Source organism: Oncorhynchus nerka, linkage group LG26 (genome assembly GCF_034236695.1).
Source record: "Oncorhynchus nerka isolate Pitt River linkage group LG26, Oner_Uvic_2.0, whole genome shotgun sequence".
NCBI classification, from domain to species: domain Eukaryota; kingdom Metazoa; phylum Chordata; class Actinopteri; order Salmoniformes; family Salmonidae; genus Oncorhynchus; species Oncorhynchus nerka.
In genome coordinates, this window is record NC_088421.1 from 28992536 (window position 1) to 29010316 (window position 17781).

The window sequence follows — 17781 nt, forward strand, 5'->3', positions numbered from 1 at the left end:
CCTGCCGGCACAACGCCTCTCCCCTATTTGACCTAGATATTTTGTGTGTATGTACTGATAGGTTGGCTATATGTGCCTTTAGTGCCTTTTTTTAAATGTGTGTAGTTCTGTCCTTGAGCTGTTCTTGTTTATTCATGTTCTGTATTATGTCATGTTTCATGTTTTGTGTGGACTCAAGGAAGAGTAGTTGTTGCCTTCGCAACAGACCTGTGCAGACAATAGTTGTATGTTGTAGTTTATTTGATAATACCAACATTTAAAATACTCAAGAAAGTCAAATATAGTTTGTATAGAGTTATATTTCGGATGTTTCAACGAAAGGCAACTATTTTCTAAGGGTTCTAAGATGACATATGTAATTGTTTGTACCATGGAACATTTAGCTATTTGTTTTAGAATTTTAGGACTCCTTAGGGTATCTACTGTAGCCCATAGAAATGCATTGAATAACACATCCATTAATGGCAAAAAAGACAGTAAAAAACAAATGATAAGGAATAAGGTTTTGAAGTGTCTGTCCTTTATCTAGGAGATATAAGAAACCTCAGGAAATATATATATATATATATATATATTGGACACATATTTTGGTCAAATTGATCATATTAGTAAGCCAAACCGTTTGGACGCTACAGACGTTTTCACGAAAATAACGATCCTAGGGATGTCTCATGTTCTGACAACATCACTTTGGCTCGGCCACCTTCTACCGCAGATTTGGAAGGCCGCCATAGGCGGGTGGGGTGGATTGAGACGCAGCCCATGCAAAAACTGTTATCTCTACCTTAAACAGGTGGATTGAGACGCAGCCCATGCAAAAAGACAGGTCTAGCTTAAACTGACGGATTTCAATGGGGATTGTTTTATTATGTTACTTGACGCACCTGTGAGGGACATGGAATCACCTCAACATTAGAGTAGACCACTTTTGCAGCTTCTAGATGACTATCAAATATATTTTCATAAGGAATGAGACATAAGGTAATACGGGAACACTTGGCATTAAGTTATTATACATGTGTGGTATTTTTGTGATTATTACAATAGCAACATTGTTGTTACATATGACTTTGCATATTTTTTTTAGATAAAGATGCTCAAAACATAATAGCCTTTGAAGTGCATAAAATTGACATTGCATTAATGTACGGTATTCATACCCCTTGACTTTTCCACATTTTGATACGTTACAGCAAAGAAAATCACTCATCAGTCTACAGACAATACCCCATAATGAATAAGCAAAAACAGGTTTGTAGAAATGTTTGCTAATTTATGAAAAAGAAAACATTTAGTCAGTACTTTCTTGAAGCACCTTTGGCAGCAATTACAGCCTGCAGTCTTCTTGGGTTTATGACACTACAAGCTTGACAACCTGTATTTGGAGAGTTTCTCTGATTCTTCTCTGCAGAACTTCCCAAGCTCTGTCAGGTTGGACGGGGAGCATTGCTGCACAGCTATTCCCAGGTCTCTCCAGAGACGTTAGATTGGGTTCAAGTCCGGAATCTCGCTGGGCCACTCAAGGACATTCAGAGACTTGTCCCGAAGCCACTCTTGCATTGTCTTGGCTGTGCTTAGGGTCGTTATCCCTTTGGAAGGTGAGCTTTCGCTCTAGTCTGAGGTCCTGAGTGCTCTTGAGTAGGTTTTCATCAAGGATCTCTCTGTACTTTGCTCCGTTCATCTTTGCCTCCATCCTGACTAGTCTGCTGCTGAAAAACATCCCCACATCATGATGCTGCCACCACCATGTTTCACCGTAGGGATAGTGCCAGGTTTCCTCCAGACATCACGCTTATCATTCAGGACAAATATTTCAATCTTGGTTTTATCAGACCAGTGAATCTTGTTTCTCATGTTCTGAGAGTCTTTAGGTGCCTTTTGGCAAACTCCAAGTGGGCTGTCGTGTGCCTTTTACTGAGAAGTCTGGCCACTTTACCATAAAGCCCTGATAGGTGGAGTGCTGCATAGATGGTTGTCTTTCTATAAGGTTCTCCCATCTCCACAGAGGAACTAGAGCTCTGTCAGAGTAACCATCGGGTTCTTGGTCACCTCCCTGACCAAGGCCCTTCTCCCTCGATTGCTCAATTTGGCCGGGTGGCCAGCTCAACGAAGAGACTTGGTGGTTCCAAACTTCTTTCATTTAAGAATGATGGAGTCCACTGTGTTCTTAGAGATCTTCAATGCTGCAGAAATAGTTTTGTACCTTTCCTCAGATCTATGCCTCAACGCAATCCTGTTAGGAGCTCTACAGACAATTTCTTTGACCTCATGGCTTGGTTTTTGCTCTGACATGCACTGTCAACTGTAGGACCTTATATGGACAGGTGTGTGTCTTTTATGTCCAATCAATTTAATTTACCACAGTTGGACTCCAATAAAGATGTAGAAACATCTCAAGGATGATGAATGGAAACAGGATGCACCTGAGCTCAATTTCGAGTCTCATAGAAAAGGGTCTGAATACTTGTGTTTTTTATTTTGAATAAATGTGCAATATTTTCTATAAACCTGTTTTCGCTTTGTCACTATGGGGTATTGTGTGTAGATTGATGAGGAAAAAATGAATTTAATCCATTTTAGAATAAGGCTGTATCTTAACAAAATTGGAATACTTTCTTAATGCACTGTACACCTGCTGCTTGCTGTTGTCTCTGGAGATGGTGAACCGACTCTGAACTGACTGGAGGTAGTAGAACTACTACCACTGCTAATATAGGAAACCCACTGCAGATCTTTTCCAGGAGCCTGTCTGATCCAAGCTGCATTAATATTTCCACCAAACCCATCATATGTACATGTCAGTTGGTTTTTCTCCAGGCGTTTTGACCACTGTTCCAGACTCAGTCAGTGTCTGACCATGAACCCCTGTGGAAATAAAATACCAAAAACTTTAGAGTGGAAACATTCATACACATGAACAGTGACATCTTTAAACAAGTTGATAGACACCGTTGTAGCAGATGATTTTGAAAGAATTCATGAAAATGATGAGACATTCATTTAAGTGGACAGAATATTGTCACTTACATATTACAGACATCACCATGAGAACTAAACTCCAAACAGTCCACATTGTTAATGACCAGGTCTAAGTGTCTGATTATTAAGGGATGAAGGAGAAGGAGGCTTTGCATAGACAGCCGTCTAGAGGCTTAAATAGGAACTGAAAGGAGAGAAATCTGCTCTTTACCCTGATTCCCTTCCTCCCTGTCCTTCATTCGGCTCTCTGTTTTCATACTGTAATTAGAGCAGTAAAAATACATGTATAGTGGTGTACGTGTCAGCATTCAGGGCTCAAACCACCCAGGTTATTTATTTTACCTTTATTTAACCAGGCAAGTCAGTTAAGGACAAATTCTTATTTTCAATGACGGCCTAGGAACAGTGGGTTAACTGCCTGTTGTTGGGGAATAATCAGAATTGGTTGGTAACATAGGTAAGATGTTTTATATTCATCATATGCTTATGAGTTATTTCTCATAAGAATGTATTTTGTTGTACTATAGTGGTGGCCATTGGCAGTTATCTGTTCTATGTCAAGACTAAGTTGCATGGGCTGCAGAGAGGGGAGAGGTCAAGGTATCATCATGTGTAAACATATCTTTTGCTCCACTGTGTCTGTGTGCCAGTCACTCCCTACTTTTCCCATCGGGGAGAGGGAGGATGGCAGTGTTTGGAATCATTCTATGCTCTCCGTGAGTTTGTCCAGGATTGGTTGTATTTAGAATTGGTTGTATCTAAATGACAATTTGATATATGCCTGTTGATATGGAGGGTTGGTTTATGGTTCTGAGGTTGAGTAAGGAGACAAAGCTGAACGATGTATTATGTCTATGCTGTCTGACTATGTGTGTTCTTTGCTATTAAAGGATCTCAGTTGCAATGTGTAAGGGGCTCTCAGAGAATTCATTGATAGACACTGAATTGATCTGAGAGTCACAGGGTTATGATAGAGCTCATATAATTAAAGATGGACTTTTATAACTAACTCTGACTTGTGTTGTGGTTTGCGCTCATGATTTGGTAAATAGAGGAAAATTTCCACGACACTGTTCAGGGGCAGAACGACAGATTTGTACCTTGTCGGTTACTAATCCAACACTCTAACCTCTAGGCTACCCTGCCGCCCCAGGGACAAGTAAAGACAAGTATATGGTAAAGAAAGTATTCTCTTTCCAGTCTTTTCGGTCCTCTGAAGCAGCAGGTGGTCAGCAGGTTGTCACTGTCAAAAACACTGTCCTTGGAGAGCAATTCTGAGGTAATAATTTTGTGCAGACTGAGCAAGCGTTTATACGGTGAAAGAGAACTGGAACTACCCGGTATCCTCCCTCCTTCACGGCCGCTACGAGGTAAAATAGAGCCAAGCACCCAGCATAGCAACGGACGCTTTGGTTCATTACATAATCCGGTGAGAATGTTGCAAGTTCTAGCAAGTGTCAACCAGTTTTTGTACAGTGCAGCAGCCTCCTGTTACACTGAGTCTCTGGCACAATAATAAACAGCAGAGTCTTCAGTTTTCAGACTATTCATCAGGAGATACACCTGATGCTTGCTATTGTCTCTGGAGATGGTGAACCGACCCTGAACTGACTGCCACCATTACTGCTGGTAAAAGCTGCAACTCATTCTAGTTCTTTCCCAGGAGCCTTTCTGATCCAACAATGGCCACATAATTCAGTATACGTGCAGGTCAGTTTGTGTGATTCTCCAGGTTTTATAACTACCGATTCAGACTGAGTCAGTGTCTCACCATGAACACCTGTGGAGATAAAGCAACATAGAGATAATACCTGGACTAAAAACCACACATAACAATATGTTTACATAAAACTAGTCTTAAAGTGTTCACCTGGCAACCCTACAATCATCAGTAGTAAATCAGACTAGTCCGTTTCAGTTCCTCTCCTCCGCTCTGCAGTGAGATAAGTAGTAATGGATGAGGTCAGAATTTTGCAATGACTCCTCCTCTCAGGGTGGGAAGATCACACAGAGATCATATGGAGATTCAGAGATGGGGAACAGGTACATTTGACCTGAAAACTTAACTTATAGAGACAGTGAGTTCATTTACATTTTAATAAAGGGGAATGGATTACAGTATAATGATACCTTACTATAAAAAACATTTAGTTCACCTAAACTAGCTCGGATACATAAAAAAACGAAGAGGGGAGCGTGATAATAATACTTTGAGCAGATTTGATGGATGGAATGTCACTGTTAAGGAACTGTAGTAATACAGTAATTGTGATGAAAGTATATGTGTTTTAATTGATATCTTCTTAGGGATAGGGGGCAGTATTCGGAAGTTTGGATGACTGACATGCCCAAAGTAAACTGTTTGTTACTCAGGCCCAGAAGCTAGCATATGCATTTAGAAAACACTCAGGTTTATAAAACTGTTAAAATAATGTCTGTGAGTATAACAGAACTGATATGGTAGGTAAAAACCCGAGGAGAATCGATTCAGACTTTCTTTTGTTTTGAGGTCAGCACCCATTGAAATTCCTGTGTATGGGAAAATCAAAGGAAATCCTCCCAGATTGCAGTTCCTATGGCTTCCACTAGATGTCAACAGTCTATAGAAAGAGTTTCAGGCTTGTTTTTTTTTAAAATTAGCTAGAGTTTGTAGTTTTTCTTGGAGAATCTCATTTTGGCTGTTGTCTTGTGGCCCCGCGTGGATGAGGATGCACACTTCGTTATTTATCTCTGGTAATGAGCATACTATTCTCCATCTAAAATGTTATCATTCATTTACGTATTAGGGTACCTGAGGATTGATTAGAAAAATAAACCGACTACTTTTGGATATAAAGAAGGTCTTTATCGAACAAAACGAACATTTGTTATGTAGCTGGGACCCTTGGGATTGCAAACAGAGGAAGATCTTCAAAGGTAGGTGATTTATTTTATCGCTATTTCTGACTATTGTGACGCCTCTGCTGGTTTGGATAATGTTTTTAATACTTTTGTATGTTGGGCGCTGTCCTCAGATAAACACATGGTATGCTTTTGCCGTAAAGCCTTTTTGAAATCTGACAAAGCAGCTGGCTTAACAAGAAGTTAAGCTTTTAAACATTGTAAGACACTTGTATTTTCATTAATGTTTAGTATTACGATTTTTGTATTTTGAATTTCGCGCTATGCAATTTCACCGGAAGTGGGGCACTAGCAGCCCGTCTTTCCCAAAGAGGATATACAACTTTGTATTGTAATGTTTATACTCATTTGAATGACATGGAGTTTTTCTACAGGTTCTGTGTCTGTTTGTATCACTGTGGGTAGCAAGCACAATAACACACAGCTGTGTCTTCAGTCTGCAGACTCTGTCCTGTTAAAGTCACTTTGCTGCTGGAAGTGTGTCTGGGGATTACTGAACTTGTTTTTCAGTTTATCACTATAAAATACAGTTGAAGTTGGAAGTTGCATACACCTTAGCCAAATACATTTAAACTAACAATTTCACAAATCCTGACATTTAATCCTAGTAAAAATTCCCTGTTTTAGGTCAGTTAAGATCACCACTTTATTTTAAGAATGTGAAAAATCATAATAGAAGTAGAGATAATTATTTATTTCAGCTCTTATTTCTTTCATCACATTCATCAGAAGTTTATGTACACACAAATAGTATTTGGTTTTACTTGAGTCAAATGTTTCGGGTAGCCTTCCACAAGCTTCCCACAATAAGTTGGATGAATTTTGGCCCATTCCTCCTGACAGAGCTGGTGTAACTGAAACAGGTTTGTAGGCCTTCTTGCTCGCACACGCTTTTTCAGTTCTGCCCACACATTTTCTATGGGATTGAAGTGATGGGCTTCGTGATGGCCACTCCAATACCTTGACTTTGTTGTCCTTAAGCCATTTTGCCACAACTTTGGAAGTATGCTTGGGGTTATTGTCCATTTGGAAGACCCATTTGCGACCAAGCTTTAACTGATGTCTTGAGATGTTGCTTCAATATATCCACATAATTTTCCCACCTCATGATGCCATCTATTTTGTGAAGTGCACCAGTCCCTCCTGCAGCAAAGCACCCCCACAACATGATACTGCCACCCCCGTGGTTCACGGTTGGGATGGTGTTCTTCGTCTTGCAAGCCTCCCCCGATTTCCTCCAAATATAACGATGGTCACTTTGGCCAAACAGTTCTATTTTTGTTTAACTAGCCCAGAGGACATTTCTCCAAAAGTACGATCTTTGTCCCCATGTGCAGTTGCAAGCCGTAGTCTGGCTCTTTTATGGAGTTTTTGGAGCAGTGGCTTCTTCCTTGCTGAGCAGCCTTTCAGGTTATGTCGATATGGGACTCGTTTTACTGTGGGGCTTGCAAACTATTACAGACTACAAAGGGAAGCACAGCTGCGAGCTGCCCAGTGACACAAGCCTACCAGATGAGCTAAATCACTGTTATGCTTGCTTCGAGGCAAGCAACACTGAGGCATGCATGAGAGCATCAGCTGTTCCGGACGACTGTGTGATCACGCTCTCCGTATCCGACGTGAGTAAGACCTTTAAACAGGTCAACATACACAAGGCTGCGGGGCCAGACAGATTACCAGGACGTGTGCTCCGGGCATGTGCTGACCAACTGGCAGGTGTCTTCACTGACATTTTCAACATGTCCCTGATTAAGTCTGTAATACCAACATGTTTCAAGCAGACCACCATAGTCCCTGTCCCCAAGAACACAAAGGCAACCTGCCTAAATGACTACAGACCTGTGGCACTCAAGTCCGTAGCCATGAAGTGTTTTGAAAGGTTGGTAATGGCTCACATCAATAACATTATCCCAGAAACCCTGTACCCACTCCAATTTGCATACCGCCCAAACAGATCCACAGATGATGCAATCTGTATTGCACTCCATACTGCCCTTTCCCACCTGGACAAATGGAACACGAATGTGAGAATTCTATTAATTGACTACAGCTCAGCGTTCAGCACCATAGTACCCTCAAAGCTCATCACTAAGCTAAGGATCCTGGGACTAAACACCTCCCTCTGCAACTGGATCCTGACGGGCCGCCCCCAGGTGTTGAGAGAAGGTAGCAACACATCTGCCACGCTGATCCTCAACACTGGAGCTCCACAGGGGTGCATGCTCAGTCTCCTCCTGTACTCCCTGTTCACCCATGACTGCATGGCCAGGCACGACTCCAACACCATCATTAAGTTTGCAGACGACACAACAGTGGTAGGCCTGATCACAGACAACGACGAGACAGCCTATAGGGAGGAGGTCAGAAACCTGGCCTTGTGGTGCCAGAATAACAACCTATCCCTCAACGTAGCCAAGACAAAGGAGATGATTGTGGACTACAGGAAAAGGAGGACCGAGCACGCCCCCATTCTCATCGACGGGGCTGTAGTGGACCAGGTTGACAGCTTCAAGTTCCTCGGTGTCCACATCAACAAACTAGAATGGTCCAAACACACCAAGACAGTCGAGAAGAGGGCACGACAAAGCCTATTCCCCCTCAGGAAACTAAAAAGATTTGGCATGTGTCCTGAGTTCCTCAAAAGGCTCTACAGCTGCAACATCGAGAGCATCCTCAATGGGGCGGCAGGGTAGCCTAGTGGTTAGAGCGTTGGACCGGAAGGTTGCAAGTTCAAACCCCTGAGCTGACAAATCTGTCATTCTGCCCCTGAACAGGAAGTTAACCCACTGTTCTAGACCGTTATTGAAAATAAGAATTTGTTCATAACTGACTTGCCTAGTTAAATAAAGGTATGGCAATTGCTTGACATCACTGGTGCTAAGCTGCCTGCCATCCAGGTGGTGTCAGAGGAAGGCCCTAAAAATTGTCAAAGACCCCAGCCACCCCAGTCATAGACTGTTCTCTCTACATGGCAAGTGGTACCGGAGTGCCAAGTCTAGGACAAAAAGGCTTCTCAACAGTTTGTACCCCCAAGCCATAAGACTCCTGAACAGGCTACCTGGACTATTTGCATTGTGTGTGTCCCCAAACACTATTTTTTCACTGCTGCTCCCGCACATTAGCTAACCGGGCTATCTGCATTGTGTCCCACCACCCACCACCCGCCAACCCCTATTTTACGCTACTGCTACTCTCTGTTCATCATATATGCATAGTCACTTTAACCATATCTACATGTACATACTACCTCAATCAGCCTGACTAACCCGGTGTCTGTATTTCGCCTCGCTACATTTATAGCCTCGCTTTTTACTGTTGTTTTATTTCTTTACTTACCTAACACCTTTTTTGCACTATTGGTTAGAGCCTGTAAGTAAGCATTTCACTGTAAGGTTGTATTCGGAGTACGTGACAAATGAACTTTGATTTGATTTGATAAAGATACTTTTGTGCCTGTTTCCTCCAACATCTTCACAAGGTCCTTTGCTGTTGTTCTGGGATTGATATGCACTTTTTGCACCAATGTACGTTCATCTCTAGGACACAGAATGAGTCTACTTCCTGAGCGGTATGAACGCTGCGTACTATTGTTTGTACAGATTAATGGAACGTGGTACCTTCAGGCTTTTGGAAATTGCTCCCAAGGATGAACCAGACATGTGGGTCTACAGTTTTTTTGGGGCTGATTTCTTTTGATTTTCCCATGATGTCAAGCAAAGAGGCACTGAGCTTGAAGGTAGGCCTTGAAATACATCTACAGGTACACCTCCATTTGACTCAAATTATGTCAATAAGCCCATCAGACACTTCCAAAACCATGTCTGGTATTCTCCAAGCTGTTTAAAGGCACAGTCAACTTGTATGTAAACTTCTGACCCACTGGAATTGTGATACAGTGAATTATAGGTGAAATAATCGGTTTGCAAACAATTGTTGGAAAAATTACTTGTGTCATGCACAAAGTAGATGTCCTAACCGACTTGCCAAAACTATAGGTTGTTAACAAGAATTGCATGGAGTGGTTGAAAAAAAGGTTTTAATGACTCCAACCTAAGTGTATGTAAACCTCCGACTTCAGATGTATGGTACTACTGCCACATATATATCAACCCACTCCTTTGCTTTTCCTGCAGGCTGTCGTACCCAACCTGTACAGTAGCTGGTGCTGGTTACTGAATACCCAGAGACCTGACAGGAGAGGGTCAGAGGCTGTCCAGGCTGCAGGGTCATAGAGCCTGACTGTGTGAGTTCAGTCTGACAGAACACACCTATAAAACAAAACAAACAAAACAAAACATGTTGTTAATTACATCTCCAAAACTCTATTACTCCCTATTACACCAAGGTTGATGTATCAGTCCCCCAAAACTCACAGGATACAGCAGCACCAACAGCAGAGACACAGCGAACATGGTTTGTAATGAAGCTGAACTGAAGGTAACTGCACTTCTGAACTCAGTGAAAGAGAGTGAGATATTCCTCTTTATACACAAGAGAGGGGAGTTGCTTCACATACAGTGAAATAATTATAAAAAGGTGGAGGTGACTTGTATCATTGTGACATGTTATACACAGAAACAGTGTCAGAATGTAAGGACTGGTGTCCTCCAAGGATAACTAGCTAGTATGAACTGTGAAGCTAGTATGCTAGTATGAACTGTGAATTACCTTGATCATTGACACCTCTTATAGAGCAAATAAGATACAGCACACCATGTCGTGTGAAATGTACAGAGGAATGATTTGAGCATTACTTTTGTGTTTTCACACTTGATTTATTATGTAGAAATATATTAATGGTACACCAGCATTTCTGGTTAGGGAAATACAATATGATTAAACTTGTTTCATTCTCATGGCTATTATTCTACAGGTTTGGGGCTTGTTTGTATCACTGTGGTTTCAAGAACAGTAATAGACAGCTGTATCTTCAGTCTGCAGACTCTGTCCTATTAAAGTCATTGTGCCTCTCGAAATGTCTCTGGTCAAGCTGAACTTGTGTTTCAGTGAATCTTTGGACCCATATTTACTTTCTCTTTTCGATTTTTAATTTGTTTATACCTTCCGGTAACCTGCCTCACCCAATGTGATATGGAATCGCCATTATTTTTAACTTTTAGAACACACTCAAGAACCTCCAGAAGCTAACCAGCTAACTAGCTACAAGCTATTTAGTCATTGTTAGCCACTGCTAACTGTTTTTTAACCTGGATAACACTCGCCAGTCCAGCTTCCCTGCCCCATCCACCGCTGCCCCCCTGGACACTGATCACTTGGCTACATAGCTGATGCATGCTAGACTGTCCATTAATCACGGTACTCCATTCTGCTTGTTTATGTTTTATCTGTCGGCCCCAGCCGCACTCAGGCTCTGTGTGTAGTTAATCCGACCCCCCCTGCCTAGCCTACGCCATTTTACCTGCTGTTGTTGTGCTAGCTGATTAGCTGTTGTTGTCTCACCTACTGTTTTAGCTACTGTTTTAGCTAGCTCTCCCAATTCAACACCTGTGATTACTGTATGTCTCTCTCAAATGTCAATATGCCTTGTATACTCTTTGTTCAGGTTAGTTATCATTGTTTTAGTTTACAATGGAGCCCCTAGTTCCACTCTTCATACCCCTGATACCTCCTTTGTCCCACCTCCCACACATGCGGTGACCTCACCCATTACAACCAGCATGTCCAGAGATACAACCTCTCTCATCATCACCCAGTGCCTGGGCTTACCTCCGCTGTACCCGCACCCCATCATACCCCTGTCTGCGCATTATGCCCTGAATATATTCTACCATGCCCAGAAATCTGCTCCTTTCATTTTCTGTCCCCAACGCTCTAGGCGACCAGTTTTGATAGCCTTTAGCCGCACCCTCATACTACTCCTCCTCTGTTCTGCGGGTGATGTGGAGGTAAACCCAGGCCCTGCATGTCCCCAGGCACCCTCATATGTTGACTTCTGTGATCGAAAAAGCCTTGGTTTCATGCATGTCAACATCAGAAGCCTTCTCCCTAAGTTTGTTTTACTCACTGCTTTAGCACACTCTGCTAACCCTGATGTCCTTGCCGTGTCTGAATCCTGGCTCAGGAAGGCCACCAAAAATTCTGAGATTTCCATACCCAACTATAACATCTTCCGTCAAGATAGAACTGCCAAAGGGGGAGGAGTTGCAGTCTACTGCAGAGATAGCCTGCAAAGTAATGTCATACTTTCCAGGTCCATACCCAAACAGTTCGAACTACTAATCTTGAAAATTACTCTCTCCAGAAATAAGTCTCTCACTGTTACCGCCTGCTACCGACCCCCTCAGCACCCAGCTGTGCCCTGGACACCATTTGTGAATTGATTGCCCCCCCATCTAGCTTCAGAGTTTGTTCTGTTAGGTGACCTAAACTGGGATATGCTTAACACCCCGGCAGTCCTACAATCTAAGCTAGATGCCCTCAATCTCACACAAATCATCAAGGAACCCACCAGGTACAACCCTAAATCTGTAAACAAGGGCACACTCATAGACGTCATCCTGACCAACTGGCCCTCCAAATACACCTCCGCTGTCTTCAACCAGGATCTCAGCGATCACTGCCTCATTGCCTGTATCCGCTACGGAGCCGCAGTCAAACGACCACCCCTCATCACTGTCAAACGCTCCCTAAAACACTTCTGTGAGCAGGCCTTTCTAATCGACCTGGCCCGGGTATCCTGGAAGGACATTGACCTCATCCCGTCAGTTGAGGATGCCTGGTCATTCTTTAAAAGTAACTTCCTCACCATTTTAGATAAGCATGCTCCGTTCAAAAAATGCAGAACTAAGAACAGATATAGCCCTTGGTTCACTCCAGACCTGACTGCCCTCGACCAGCACAAAAACATCCTGTGGCGGACTGCAATAGCATCGAACAGTCCCCGCGATATGCAACTGTTCAGGGAAGTCAGGAACCAATACACACAGTCAGTCAGGAAAGCTAAGGTCAGCTTCTTCAGGCAGAAGTTTGCATCCTGTAGCTCCAACTCCAAAAAGTTCTGGGACACTGTGAAGTCCATGAAGAACAAGAGCACCTCCTCCCAGCTGCCCACTGCACTGAGGCTAGGTAACATGGTCACCACCGATAAATCCCATGATTATCGAAAACTTCAACAAGCATTTCTCAACGGCTGGCCATGCCTTCCGCCTGGCTACTCCAAACTCGGCCAACAGCTCCGCCCCCCCGCAGCTACTCGCCCAAGCCTCTCCAGGTTCTCCTTTACCCAAATCCAGATAGCAGATGTTCTGAAAGAGCTGCAAAACCTGGACCCGTACAAATCAGCTGGGCTTGACAATCTGGACCCTCTATTTCTGAAACTATCCGCCGCCATTGTCGCAACCCCTATTACCAGCCTGTTCAACCTCTCTTTCATATCGTCTGAGATCCCCAAGGACTGGAAAGCTGCCACAGTCATTCCCCTCTTCAAAGGGGGAGACACCCTGGACCCAAACTGTTACAGACCTATATCCAATCTGCCCTGCCTATCTAAGGTCTTCGAAACCCAAGTCAACAAACAGGTCACTGACCATCTCGAATCCCACCGTACCTTCTCCGCTGTGCAATCTGGTTTCCGAGCCGGTCACGGGTGCACCTCATCCACGCTCAAGGTACTAAACGATATCATAACCGCCATCGATAAAAGACAGTACTGTGCAGCTGTCTTCATCGACCTTGCCAAGGCTTTCGACTCGGTCAATCACCATATTCTTATCGGCAGACTCAGCAGCCTCGGTTTTTCGGATGACTGCCTTGCCTGGTTCACCAATTACTTTGCAGACAGGGTTCAGTGTGTCAAATCGGAGGGCATGCTGTCCGATCCTCTGGAAGTCTCCATGGGGGTGCCACAGGGTTCAATCCTCGGGCCGACTCTTTTTTCTGTATATATCAATGATGTTGCTCTTGCTGCGGGCGATTCCCTGATCCACCTCTATGCAGACGACACCATTCTATATACTTCCGGCCCGTCCTTGGACACTGTGCTATCTAACCTCCAAACGAGCTTCAATGCCATACAACACTCCTTCCGTGGCCTCCAACTGCTCTTAAACGCTAGTAAAACCAAATGCATGCTTTTCAACCGTTCGCTGCCTGCACCCGCACGCCTGACCAGCATCACCACCCTGGATGGTTCCGACCTTGAATATGTGGACATCTATAAGTACCTATGTGTCTGGCTAGACTGTAAGCTCTCCTTCCAGACTCATATCAAACATCTCCAATCGAAAATCAAATCAAGAGTCGGCTTTCTATTCCGCAACAAAGCCTCCTTCATTCATGCCGCCAAACTTACCCTAGTAAAACTGACTATCCTACCGATCCTCGACTTCGGCGATGTCATCTACAAAATTGCTTCCAACACTCTACTCAGCAAACTGGATGCAGTTTATCACAGTGCCATCCGTTTTGTCACTAAAGCACCTTATACCACCCACCACTGCGACTTGTACGCTCAAGTCGGCTGGCCCTCGCTACATATTCGTCGCTAGACCCACTGGCTCCAGGTCATCTACAAGTCCATGCTAGGTAAAGCTCCGCCTTATCTCAGTTCACTGGTCACGATGGCAACACCCATCCGTAGCACGCGCTCCAGCAGGAGTATCTCACTGATCATCCCTAAAGCCAACACCTCATTTGGCCACCTTTCGTTCCAGTTCTCTGCTGCCTGTGACTGGAACGAATTGCAAAAATCGCTGAAGTTGGAGACTTTTATCTCCCTCACCAACTTCAAACATCTGCTATCTGAGCAGCTAACCGATCGCTGCAGCTGTACATAGTCTATCGGCAAATAGCCCACCCATTTTTACCTACCTCATCCCCATACTGTTTTTATTTATTTACTTTTCTGCTCTTTTGCACACCAATATCTCTACCTGTACATGACCATCTGATCATTTATCACTCCAGTGTTAATCTGCAAAATTGTAATTATTCGCCTACCTCCTCATGCCTTTTGCACACAATGTATATAGACTCCCCTTTTTTTCTTCCTTTTGTGTTATTGACTTGTTAATTGTTTACTCCATGTGTAACTCTGTGGTGTATGCTCACACTGCTATGCTTTATCTTGGCCAGGTCGCAGTTGCAAATGAGAACTTGTTCTCAACTAGCCTACCTGGTTAAATAAAGGTGAAATAAAAATTTAAAATAAATAAAAATAAGCTGTGCCTGCATCATGAAAGAAGTTCACAACCAGTGGTAAAGTACTACTTTAACACAATAGCAAAATAACTGACTAACAGAATGCCAAAACAACTGGTTAACACAATAGCAAAACAATTGACTAACACAATAGCAAAACAACTGGTTAACACAATAGCAAAACAATTGACTAACACAATAGCAAAACAACTGACTACCATAAAGGCAAAACAACTGACTACCATAAAGGCAAAACAACTGACTACCATAAAGGCAAAACAACTGGTTAATAACACAATAGCAAAACAATTAACTAACACAAAAGCAAAACAACTGGCTACCATAAAGGCAAAACAACTGGTTACCATAAAGGCAACCAAATACTTTTTTACTTTTACTCAAGTCCTTTTCTATATCTATACTTGTACTCAAGTATGTCAATTGGGTACTTTTTCCACCACTGATATTAACACATGTTTAATAGTGAGGGTATTGTGTTATACCTATATCTGTTCATATCCTACAGTAGTCATATGTTATGACTAGTGACTGATACTACATCTAATTCATACAGTCATCAGATCATATCAGGATTTATTTCATGTAAAGGCTAAGATCGCCCACTCCTGGTGGGTACATGTAACTCCAACCGTTTATGGAGTAGGTGAGTTTTTGTACAGGTCTGGTGCTGTTTTGTATCACCGTGACCCCCGAGCACAATAATACACAGCTGTGTCCTCAGCCTGCAGACTGGTGATGCCTAAGTACAGTACATTACTACTGTCTCTGGAGATGGTGAATCTGCTCTTAAAAGAGTCTCCAGAAGTGATGGATCCACTACCCCAGATGATCCCAATCCACTCCCGTGTTTTCCCTGGCTGCTGTCGTATCCAAGCTGTGCCATAGTCTGTCAGGACATAGCCAGAGACTTGGCAAGATAGTTTCACTGACTCTCCAGGAGGTTTGAGTTGATCAGGGGAGGAGGTCAAACTAATGCTGTGTATATCTGAATGAGAGCAGAGTGAAGAGAGAGAGAGAGAGAGAGAGAGAGAGAGAGAGAGAGAGAGAGAGAGAGAGAGAGAGAGAGAGAGAGGAAACTTAACCTGACGAAAGAGAATACATGACTTTTTCCATATATCTATGTCTTATGTTTTCTTATTTAAACTCTACAAACTCATGGGCGAAAACAACCTTATTTACCAGATTTACTCTACAATCTTGTTTTGTACTCTGTATTTGAAGATATTAAAATTACCCCACTTACCTGGTAGGAAGGACAGGAGGAGGAGAGATGTAAGAAACATGTTTCTCTGTTGAATGGCAGACAGTGTCTGTCTGGGTACTGGCAGACAGGGTGGTTAAAGTGATGAAAGTTGTGTCTGTGTGTGGCTGCCCCTCAGAGCTGGGTATATAGCAGAGGGGATTATTTGCATATTAGACAAAAGTCAAAATTGAGGATCTAGGAAATATGCTGTACAGCTTTCCATGCACACATACACGACTACCTCTACCATGCTTGAGGTAGGAAACTACTGTAAGTGATCACCATCAGATACTACCTATGCTACAGTGATCATGGTGTCACGTTCTGACCTTTATTTCCTTTGTTTTGTATTTATTTAGTATGGTCAGGGCGTGAGTTGGGTGGGCAGTCTATGTTTGTTTTTCTATGTTTTGGGGTATTTCTATGTTTCGGCCTAGTATGGTTCTCAATCAGAGGCAGGTGTCATTAGTTGTCTCTGATTGAGAATCATACTTAGGTAGCCTGGGTTTCACTGTGTGTTTGTGGGTGATTTTTCCTGTCTCTGTGTTTTGCACCAGATAGGGCTGTTTTGGGGTTTCCACGTTTATTGTTTTGTAGTGTTCATGTTTATCTGTTTTTATTAAACATGAATCAATATAACCACGCTGCGTTTTGGTCCGCCTCTACTTCACCACAGGAAAACCCTTACACATGGAGGATTTAGGCTTTTTTTCCCCACAGGGACCAGACTGAGAGAGTATTAATAAAGTACCTATCTAGTTTGTCAAAAGATAGCAGATCAAACCACCACCTACCCACAGCAGCACTACTTTAGATTGCATGGTCAGATGTTCTCGGTCAGATAGTTAGCTCAATGTATCATTCACCACAGAGATTTGGAACAGATTTTGTGCCTGCGGAGAGTCTCATTTCATACAAGCACATTTCCGTCCATGTTCCTCTCGATTCCCTTTGGCCTTTAAAAAAATGCAAGAACGACCCACTTTGTGTACGTTGTCAAATGTTGCTTTGTTATTAAATAAAATGCATTATTACAATTCAGAGGTTGTTGTTTAAGCGTTGTGAACATGTTCTATATGTAATGTAATATGTTGGGTGTGCAGGCTTTTACACAAACACATCTGATATTGACAGTCTAGGCCCTTATGCAGTGTCGCCTTTAGCCTTCTTGGGACCCTAAGCCAAATATGGTGGTCACCCCCCCTTGCCATGACTTATGACATGTTTATATGATATCTGTATGATAGTGACTAACAAAATCAACGGGGTCACCTTGGGGATCAGGGACCCTGTGCTCTTGCCCTGTGCACACAGTCAGTCATTTGGTTCTGATAGCTGGTTAGATTACCTTACCTAGCAATCAAAATAATGGTAACTGACATGGGCTTATTGAGTTACTGACATAACAAGTGGAAAACTGCTGATGCACTACCAAATGTTTAAAACACTGGTTGGGTGCCACTTTGCGGCCGCAGTCT

General features: G+C 42.9%; 1 pseudogene; it reads right to left on the bottom strand.

Annotated features, from left to right (window-relative positions):
* Nucleotides 1-839: 839 nt before the first annotated feature.
* On the bottom strand, nt 840-16441 carry LOC115103523 (Ig heavy chain V region 5A-like; annotated as a pseudogene).
* Between the last annotated feature and the right edge of the window lie 1340 nt (nt 16442-17781).